The sequence below is a fragment of the Leptonychotes weddellii genome, chromosome 11 (genome assembly GCF_054177405.1).
Source record: "Leptonychotes weddellii isolate Sample4059 chromosome 11, ASM5417740v2, whole genome shotgun sequence".
NCBI classification, from domain to species: domain Eukaryota; kingdom Metazoa; phylum Chordata; class Mammalia; order Carnivora; family Phocidae; genus Leptonychotes; species Leptonychotes weddellii.
The window spans coordinates 11,191,778-11,201,508 of NC_138379.1; positions in this window are offsets into that span (position 1 = coordinate 11,191,778).

Genomic DNA, 9,731 nt, shown 5'->3' on the forward strand with positions numbered 1-9,731 from the left:
CCCCTCCCCTCTAGAACCCTCAGTTTATTTCTCAGAGTCCATAGTCTCTCATGGTTTGTCTCCTCCTCTGATTTCCCCCCCTTCATTCTTCCACTCCTGATATCTTTTTTTTTTTCTTAACATATATTGCATTATTTGTTTCAGAGGTACAGATTTGTGATTCAACAGTCTTGCACAATTCACAACTCTCACCATAGTACATACCCTCCCCAATGTCTATCACCCAGTCACCCCATCTCTCCCACCCCGTCCCCCACTCCAGCAACCCTCAGTTTGTTTCCTGAGATTAAGAATTCCTCCTATCAGTGAGGTCATATGATACATGTCTTTCTCTGATTGACTTATTCCGCTTAGGACTTTTACTTTTGAGACTTGTCTGCCTCTGCAGCTATTCATGAAGGGGAAACGGCCAGTGGGACCATAGACAGATCCCAAGTATCAGCGTGAGTGGAAATGGAAAGCATTTCCCTAGCTGTCATTGAAGAAATTAACTAGTTAATGGTGGACTGTAGTTGAGTCTGATGAGAGTAACTCGTACCCTAAATGAGTTTATACCTAGGGAATAGAATGCACAACTAAAAGATACTTGAGATAAATTATATTTCAATAGGAAACAAACACTGGATCAGCTTCTTTTTTCTATGGTAGTTTGACAACTGCACTGTATGTTGTCAATGAACGAAAGTGCTGCTAAAGGACATCTGAAAAATTCATCAGCTTCCGAACGGGTTTCCCAGAAAGTCCATTCTTAACACACTTGTCATGGTAACTGCAGAAATACTGCCTGTGTGACATTTAAGCATAAAGACAGGAACAGAAAGAAATCATCACTCAGGGGCTCTTGCAAAATTTGATCTAAGTTTCTGAAAATCTAGGCCTTCAATAGCACCAACTTTTATTTGACATTTCCGGGTAACTGTGTAAAAAATTTCTCCTAATCCAAATACACACTTCAGTTCTTTGTATATCTTCTGGGGGTGAAGAGTCACTGTAATTGCCACTGTGGGGACAGGGGGGACTAGGAAGATCCCCCCCCCCCGGTTTGTTTTTGGTGATTGAGCGCACTCTCCTTCAGTTCTCCTTTCGGAGTTGTTAAGAATTCCCTCTACTCTCTCTCCGGCCATTTCTGTGGGCAAAATGAGCATGCTCACTCCCTCATCCATGTCAGAATCCTTGGCTCCCCTCCAATTCCAGTGCTTGTTTTAAATTGGAGCAGAGTATGAGACAGGTCTTCCCACAGAGTCTAAAAATTCCCCTTTAAAAGGATTATCTATCTTCTGGCACAGAAGCTTGAATAAAAAGAACAACCATCTCTATTTTTCTGACTAATTCCCTTGATCTGAGATCTGGGCCAACCAGATTAATTATAAATGGTCAAGAGGCCCAGGCAGGGCTTGGCTTGGTGAATTGTCTACATGGTGCAACTAGAGAGATTGATGAAAATCCTCTGACCAATCTCTCTCTCAATAGCTTTCTCTGAGGTTAGGTAGTCCACAATTAGCGATCTTAAAAACAAGTTATTTTTAGAGGAGTAGTATATTAGAACCAAATTAAGTCATTTAGCAAACATTTACTGAACATCCACTATCAGACATATGATATGCTAGGTGTGAGGAATGAATGATAATAGCATGATGGTGATAACTACTAGTTAGTGAGTGTTCACTAAGGGACAAGTATTGTGCTAGGTGCTTGCTTGGTGCTAGGATTTCATTTAATTCTTTCAAACTCTTTGAGAGCTAAGTTTTATTGCTTTTACTATGTGGATGAGAACATGGAGGTTTAGAAAAGTTAATTATATTACTCACAGTCAAGATCACCCAAGTAGAGTGTGTCAGAGGTAAATTTGAACCCAAGTGACTCCAAGATGAAGTTCTCAACCAATATGCTGTCCCTCGGGACTCCCCAGACCTGGGGGAGAGGAGGACCTATAAACCAGTTACTCCAACAAGAGTGAGGGTGCTTACAGAGAGTAATATGAACAATGGGCCTGGGAAGGTCCCAAAGAGGGGGGCTGCACAAGATTTTAGTGTGGAGCTAATATAAACCCAATAGAAGGGGTGAAAAAACTCCAGGTGGGGGTAGTTAGGGCATGTGTGCTCTGGAGCAGCTGGGAGTCCCTGAGGCTGGAGAAGGTGAGGTCGGAGAAGTCTGGAGTGGAGATTGGACAGAGACATCAGAGGGAAATTGTGAAGGACTTCCAATTCCATCCTATGATTCTGCAGGATGGTGGTCACAGCTTACCATACCAAATGACCCTTTGAGATCAATTTATAATTAAGTGCAACTCCTTTCCTGTCCCAAAATAAAATGGAATAACATGCCTACAACTATACTTGTAAAGCAAAAATCAGTCTAGCATTCTAACCCTAAAGGAAAGAAAAAATAGAAGGAAAGTAACTTAAAAAAATAAGCATTTAATTTTCAAATGCTTAAGCACAGTTGCTCTGGACGACGTAAAACAGATGCTGTATCTGTGTGTTGTGATGTTACCAGTTGTGAAGGCAGAGTGAGTGATTCTTACGTACTGGAGGCTCAAGTCCAATGAGAGTGTTGCTTTGGATAATGTAATTTCTCTGAATGGTAACATTTCTTGGTCAAGTTTCCAGCAAAACAAAGTCCAAACTTTCCTCTATTTATGTGGTAGGCGCAATCCAGGAAAATTTGGTGTATGTTAAAATTGCACTATATATATATATATTTTTTTTTTTTTTGAGGGGGGTGGAGAGTGGGGGTGGGGAAGCCAGAGGGAGAGAGAATCTCAAGTGGAGGCTGACCCGGGACTCAATCTCATGACCCTGAGATCGTAACCTGAGTCAAAATCAAGAGCTGGATGCTTAGCCGGCTGCGCCACCCAGGTGCCCCTGCACAAAAAACACTTTGTGTTTGCTGTAAAACAGTTAGGTTCTAGGCTCAGATCATGAGAAACATGGCTTTCACCTTCATGATGTCTGGAGGGACATTTGGAAATCATGAGGGATGTGGGATGGACTGTTCTTGCTGGTATGAGCCCCTGCTGTGTGAGGCTTTAGTAACTTCTGCCCCATACATGCTGAGTCTCCCCCCCCAATTCTCCCCACCCCCATTATCATGACAATTAACACTGGTCCTGCCAGTTGTAAAAAAGTTCCCAGGGGTCTTTCCCATCCAATTAGGACACAAAGCTAAAGGGATTAAATGAAGAATAATTAAAAAATAATTAAAGAACCCTCAAGGAGTTTTAAGCGTAATGGGGGAAGATAGGACAGTTAAGTAAGTTATTAAGAAACTCTGTGCCAAGTGATGACAGAGGGATGTGATCCAACGGAGTGGGAAGGGAAGGGCTCACGGGGCACGGGGCGGGTGGTGGTGGCTGGAATGGTGGCTTGGATTTGCTCTTGCAGACCCTGATGGAAGGAGGGCCTTCCAGAAAGAGGACCCAGCATGAGCATGGGCATCAAGTGAGGCCCCCGGGACCTGGCACGTGTGGGTCACTGCACCAATGGTTCAGCATAGGGATGTGTGGGAGGTTGGGGAAGGAGGCTGGTGAGACTGGCAAGGGAAAGCAAGGTGGCAGATGTTTGGGATCTCTGGAGCTAGTTCAAATTATGAACAGGGAAGTAAATTTCTGATCTGTGTTTTTATAAAGAGAACATTGGCCAGACCGTGGGGAAAAAATCACATGTACCAGTGGTTCTCAAGGGTATGGTCCCCAACCAGCAGCAACACATCAACTGGGCCTCATCCCAGACCTGCTGAACTGGAAATTCTGGAGGTAAGATGTGTGTTAGTGAGCCCTCCATCTTTACCTTGATGTCCATGGACCACTCAGACTCTACATGTTCAGAACCGAAGTTTGGAGCAACAGGGACTGGATTTACCCTCCCACCTTAAACAACCAACTAAACATATAAAAACAGTGGTTTTCAGAGACTGGGCAACATGCAGCGTAAGATTGCCGTGAGAAGGGACATCAATGAGGTGGCCCCTACAGTTGTCTCAGCTTAATTCCTGGCCTTAGAAAGCCCTAAGGAAGTCTCGCTGCTGGACCCTCCTTTCCACAGACACTCATTTAGCTCATGCCCCAGCCTCTTTCAAGTCTTTGTCAAATGCCACCTCCCCCATGAATCCTGCTATGATTGCTCTATTTTGTACAGTTCTGTTCCTCTTTTCCCTGCTTCCCCTTCACTACAGAGCATTTCTTACCTTCTAATGCACTATAGAATTTACTAATTTATTGTGTTTAGTGTATGTCTCCCTCACTAGAAGTTATGCTCCCCAAGGGCAAGCGTGTTTGTTGTTCTGTTCATGGATGTATCCTAAGCACTTGACCCCTGCCTCTCCCATTACAGGTGCTCAGCCAAAGTCTGCCTACAACTGGTGAGTGAGAGGCTCCCTCTGGGCCCCACAGTTTACGAGGGACTGACCTGGCTTCTGAGCATAGATCTTATACTATTAAAGCCCACAAAGACTCTCCTTTACCACTGCTCTACCCAACATAATACATATTCAGCCTCTTGAAGGATAGAACTCTGTTATTTTCCACTTGCTTTAATATTACATTTTAACACACTCAATGAAATAAAAAGAGATAATGAGAAAAAGTATTTTGTACCTAAAATTTGCCTGCGAGTGCTAGTTGTCAGTAATCTCAACTCGAGTTAATAATTTAGTCTGCTGATTTAGTTGACCCATGCCACTTGAGAGCATTCATTTCATCTCTACACAGTGAATATCCTAATGTATTCCCAATCTACCCCATAGTTAGTGTTGAGTTTCTTTGTTTCAGCTGTTTGCATACCACCTTCACAATTTTTGTCATTTCCTATACTAATTGTGTTTTTCTCTAAATGGACTCATCTTTTATTTATTTAAATTTGTTTTTAAGGAAAACTGGACTATCCCATTAAGTGAGAAGCACAGTTGTTTGCCATAAATAGAATGTACATTAAATATGCATTAAAATAATACATAGGTATTAAAAAATTAAAAAGTTTGTGTCCTGCCTAAAGGACAGGACACATCTCCTCTCTCGTTCCTGGTAGACTTGCCACAGTTTGGGGGAACACTTGCTAGGACACCCTCTAAACCATGACGGAACAGGTAGTGTTCTCCATGTGAAACCCTAGCGATTCATCTGGTTATTGCTGCTGTACTTCTTGTGATTAATAAAGAAGCCAAATATTGAACCCTCATTCCATTCGGCTGGAACAAGTGGTTGTTTCAAAGGTGCAAACTAAATGTTGTCTCTGAGAAACGCACATTCATATAAATAGAGAGAAATCTTAAGATCAAATTTTAAGTGTATCTTTTTTCATGATCATGGTCCCTAAGAATCCAGATTTCTTAAATGCTGTAAGCGATTATATGTGAGGAAGTCAGTCCCCAGCTTTTCTGAGTAGCAGCAGATCCTCAGAGATTATTCAGTTGTACTCATTAGAGGGTGTTACATTGTTGTAACAGAGAGACCCCAAAATGCAATGGCTCATTTTTCTCTTTGGGGTGAGTAGCTGGGCTCTGTCCAGGCCAGCAGTCACCCAGCTGGCTGGACAGCTCCGGTATCCTCCTGGGTGTCCTCACCGCACCTGGGTAGGCTCTCCTGTGCAGTTGGCAGGAAAGGAGAAAATAGAATACGGAGGACGCACATCTATTGTCTTAAGGGCTACAGCACAGAATGCACACATGACTTCCACTCGTGTTCCACTAGCAGGAACTTAGCTGCATGGCTGCCCAACTGCTGGGTAGCCCCATGCTCAGCTAGTTCCCCTACCAGAGAAGAAGGGAGAACACATATTGCACATATTGATGTATAGCCGCCAATCTCAGCCACACTGGCCCAAACCCCTTCTCTAAAGAGATAGGAAATACACAGGTCCTTGCACTTAAAGATTTTACATTCTAAGTTGGAGCAGGAAGACAATCAATAAAAAAAGGAAAGGAAACTTTAAGATTAGAAAGAAGGTCGAAGGGTGCCTGTGTGGCTCAGTCAGTTAAGCATCTGCTTTTGGCTCAGGTTGTGATCTAGGGTCCTGGGATTAAGCCCAACATCTGGCTCCCTGCTCAGCGGGGAGCCTACTTCTCCCTCTGCCCCTCCCCCTGCTCATGCTCTCTCTGTCTCTCTCTCTCAAAAAAATAAATACAATCTTTAAAAAAAGAAAGAAAGAAAGAAGGTCGATGAGACAGTGACATAGAGGGACTAGGGGTGGTCGGCACCAATCATGTAGGTTATAATAGTAATGTCTAGGTCATTATTGTATGCCTCTTCCCCCACTCCAGGTGTCCTGTTTAGCTGCCCCCATACCTAGTGGTCGGTAGGACACTGATGAGAAGGACCACCAATCCTTAAATCAGGATACGCTAGTTCAAGGTGTAGGTAAAGGCTCATTAACCCTTTGTCTGTCAGATTTCCACCCTTCGTTATAGTCAGGGTATTTGAATTGACTTTGACTGTTAATAGAAACTGGCAGCTTTCTTTCAGGATCAGAATTTTGCATTCATCCCAAATGAACAGTGCTAGCAAACAACTAGCGATTATTAAGTGCCTGATGTGACAAGATTTTGATGTCTTAATTTAGCTCCCAGTGGGAGGATATATGTCACCCAAGCTGCCTAGTACCACAGAGGGAGAAATGAGATGTATATAGAGCCTGTAGGTGAGAGTCTGGGGACAGTCAACATCCCCAGCAGAAGACAGGGGTCCTGCATAATAGGCGAGAAATTAAAGGAAAAGAGTTTTTTTTAAAAAGGGAATGCTTATAAACTTAAAGAGGATTGACTCCTTATCACAAAGAATAATTTCAAACTTTCTACCTGGTTTAAAGACATAATGCAAATGAAGGATCGCCTGAAAGCTACATCATCCATCCCATTTTTAAAATACAGTTTAGATACTACTAATTTTTTGGTTACTTAGACTGTAAAAAAATTCAAACCATGGTTTCTAGGTCTGCAGAGAATTGTTTTTACTGCATTGTGCCCTTCCGGTCATGCTCTCTGTCTTCTCCCAGGAATGGTGAGAAACAGCTTTAAGGCTCACATTATTGTGTTTGCTGCAGGAATTTTGTTAAGGACACTGTGTTTGACATTAATCAGTGCCCCAACAAAAGGTATTCCCTTCAGGGCTTAGTGCCAGGAGAAGTTTTGCTCGTCCTGAAGATCTGATATGTTTTCTTCTTGTGAACACTGAGAGTCAGATGACTGATTTCCCCTTTTTGCTTTGGCAACCAGGAAGCTCAGTGCCAAATTCATGGTTTATTTAGTAACTGCATAGAACCTAAGTGACCTGCCGTCTAATATCGTTCTTTGCTTTCTGCTCTCAGAAATCACCTTTTCTAATTTATGTATTTTTTGGTCTAGATTATTATTTGCACGCACAGACACACACACATCATACACATGCACATTTCTTATATGGTATGAGGAAGGGAATATGGATAAATGAAGAAGGAACCTAATGCACATTAAACTTTGAATTGTTCACAACATTCTATATTTGCTTCCAATTTTATCCTTGCACACACTTATTTCCACATACTTAAATTCAAATAATCACAGACACAAGATTAGAACAGGGAAGAAGATTAGAAGTTATCTTTTTAAGGGCACCTGCCTCCTCATCACTATATGCTTGTGGAATTTCTATTTCTTTCCAGCAGGTGATTCTCTTGTATGCTCAAATACCTCCATTGAAGGTAAGCTTACCATCTGCCAATGTGACTCATTTCTGGAAAGTTCTGATCATTAGAAATTTTCCATATGTTGAGCCATCTCACTTCACCTTTGATCCTACCCTGATGGGCCACATAGCAAATGTTAATTCTCCATCCATAGCTGTTAGCATTTGAAGTAGGCTATTATATCCCGCAGAATCTTTTTTTTTTTTGTTTTTTGACTAGATACTTCAAATATTCTGCAGATGATAAAGCCATGAGTCCTCTTATTGGTTGTCCTGGTCACTCTCTTCCAACGCAAACCTTATTCTGCTTATTTTCTTTTTAAAGTAAGTTTAACAGAACTAAACTCAAAACTCTGTCCAAAACAATGCATCCTTGCTCCTCATTCTGAATACATTCTAAATACATGTTAGCTCTCTGTGGAGTCAAATTGTAACATTGACTCGCAGGGACTTCCTGCTAGCCAAAGTCCCTAAATCCTTTCCCTATTTTTTCTTCAACGTGTTTTTGGGCAATTAGTCTTTTTTGAATGTAAGTGGAAGGTCTTACATCCCCCTCATCCACTTTCATCTTGGTATGTATAAACTGTTACTTAGAACTTGGCAAAATTATTCTAGATTTTTGTCCCATCATCCAGCAGCAAAGATATTTGCTCCCCTTCTTGGCTTTTTGCCATTCACAAATTTGATGGTCTGAGCTTCTATATCACCACTTGATGCAGGGACAAAAAGCTTACGATGAGCAGCCAGGAGCCCTGGTGTGTGTTAGCAGGGACCTTCCTCTAGGCAAACACTTCTACTTTTAAAATAGCTTCTGTCTGTGCTATTTATTATTTGTCATTAATCTTCATGCTAGCATCCAAGATAAAATTTAGTAACCATTTACTGAGAACAAATTATGTGTCAGGCATAGTATTACGAGCTCTTACATCCATTTGGATTTACTCTTCAGTGAATCTCTGAGACAAAAATGTTAGATAGAACAAGGCCAACATTCTCATGCCTGACTCATGGTTTGCTGATTTGTGTGGAAACTGGAAAAAATTAGGTTCTAGTGTTGGTGATAATGAGCTTAATATTTAATATTTAATGCATATTGAAACTAAAATGAAATTAACTGGGGGGCACCTGGGTGGCTCACTTGGTTAAGCATCTGCCTCTGGCTCAGGTCATGATCTCGGGGTCCTGGGATTGAACCCCGTGTCGGGCTCCCTGCTCAGTGGAGAGTCTGCTTCTCTTTCTCCCTCTGTGCTCGCTATCTCGCTCTCGCTCTCTCAAGTAAATAAATAAAAATCTTTTTAAAAACATGAAATTGATTGGGAATGACAAAAATAGTGAACTCTCTTTAGACTTAAGCCTTCAGAGATCACGTTCAGCTGGAAAGAAGAATAGGATTAAAGATGATATGAATTGCTAGAAATAAATCCAGAAAGATTGTCTCAAGAAGGCGAGATGTATTGAGATTTTACATATTTTTTTCATCTTTGAGAAAAGAATCCTCCTTATGACATGTAAGTTAATTTCCCAACTCAGCCTTTTAAAATATTTTAGAGACAGAAATGCATTATCTACATAAATCGGGGATTGTCTTTAAGCTCTCCCTTGCTACTTAGCTAGTTTCTGATGGAGCCAGAATCAGGCATCAGGTCTTTTCTCCAACAATGAAGCCCTCATTTCTCCATCTTGCCTAAGAAGCTAATGCGATAGGCCTTTTAAAATGCCTTGTTGAAGTCCCAAGGCACCACTTTGTGTTTCACTTTTTTCTTAGTTAACATGAGGTCATACAGACATTTCCAGAATCAGCTCAGTCTGAGAGTTCACCATTGTCTCTCTTTATGAAGTATTCCATCTGAGTTAATCGACCACTGTTTATTTAGCCATTCCCCTATTGTTGGCCATTTGGGTTCTTTCCAATTGCTAATTATTATAAATGGGCTTTGAGGACTGGTAAGTGCTAGACAGATGGAAGGCTCTATCATTATTCTTTTGTTATCACACTCCCAAGATGCAGGCATTTTTCTGTCTTCCTGACCTTCTTCTTCCTAATGGCATTCTTATAAAAGCACCAAAGATCTGAAAA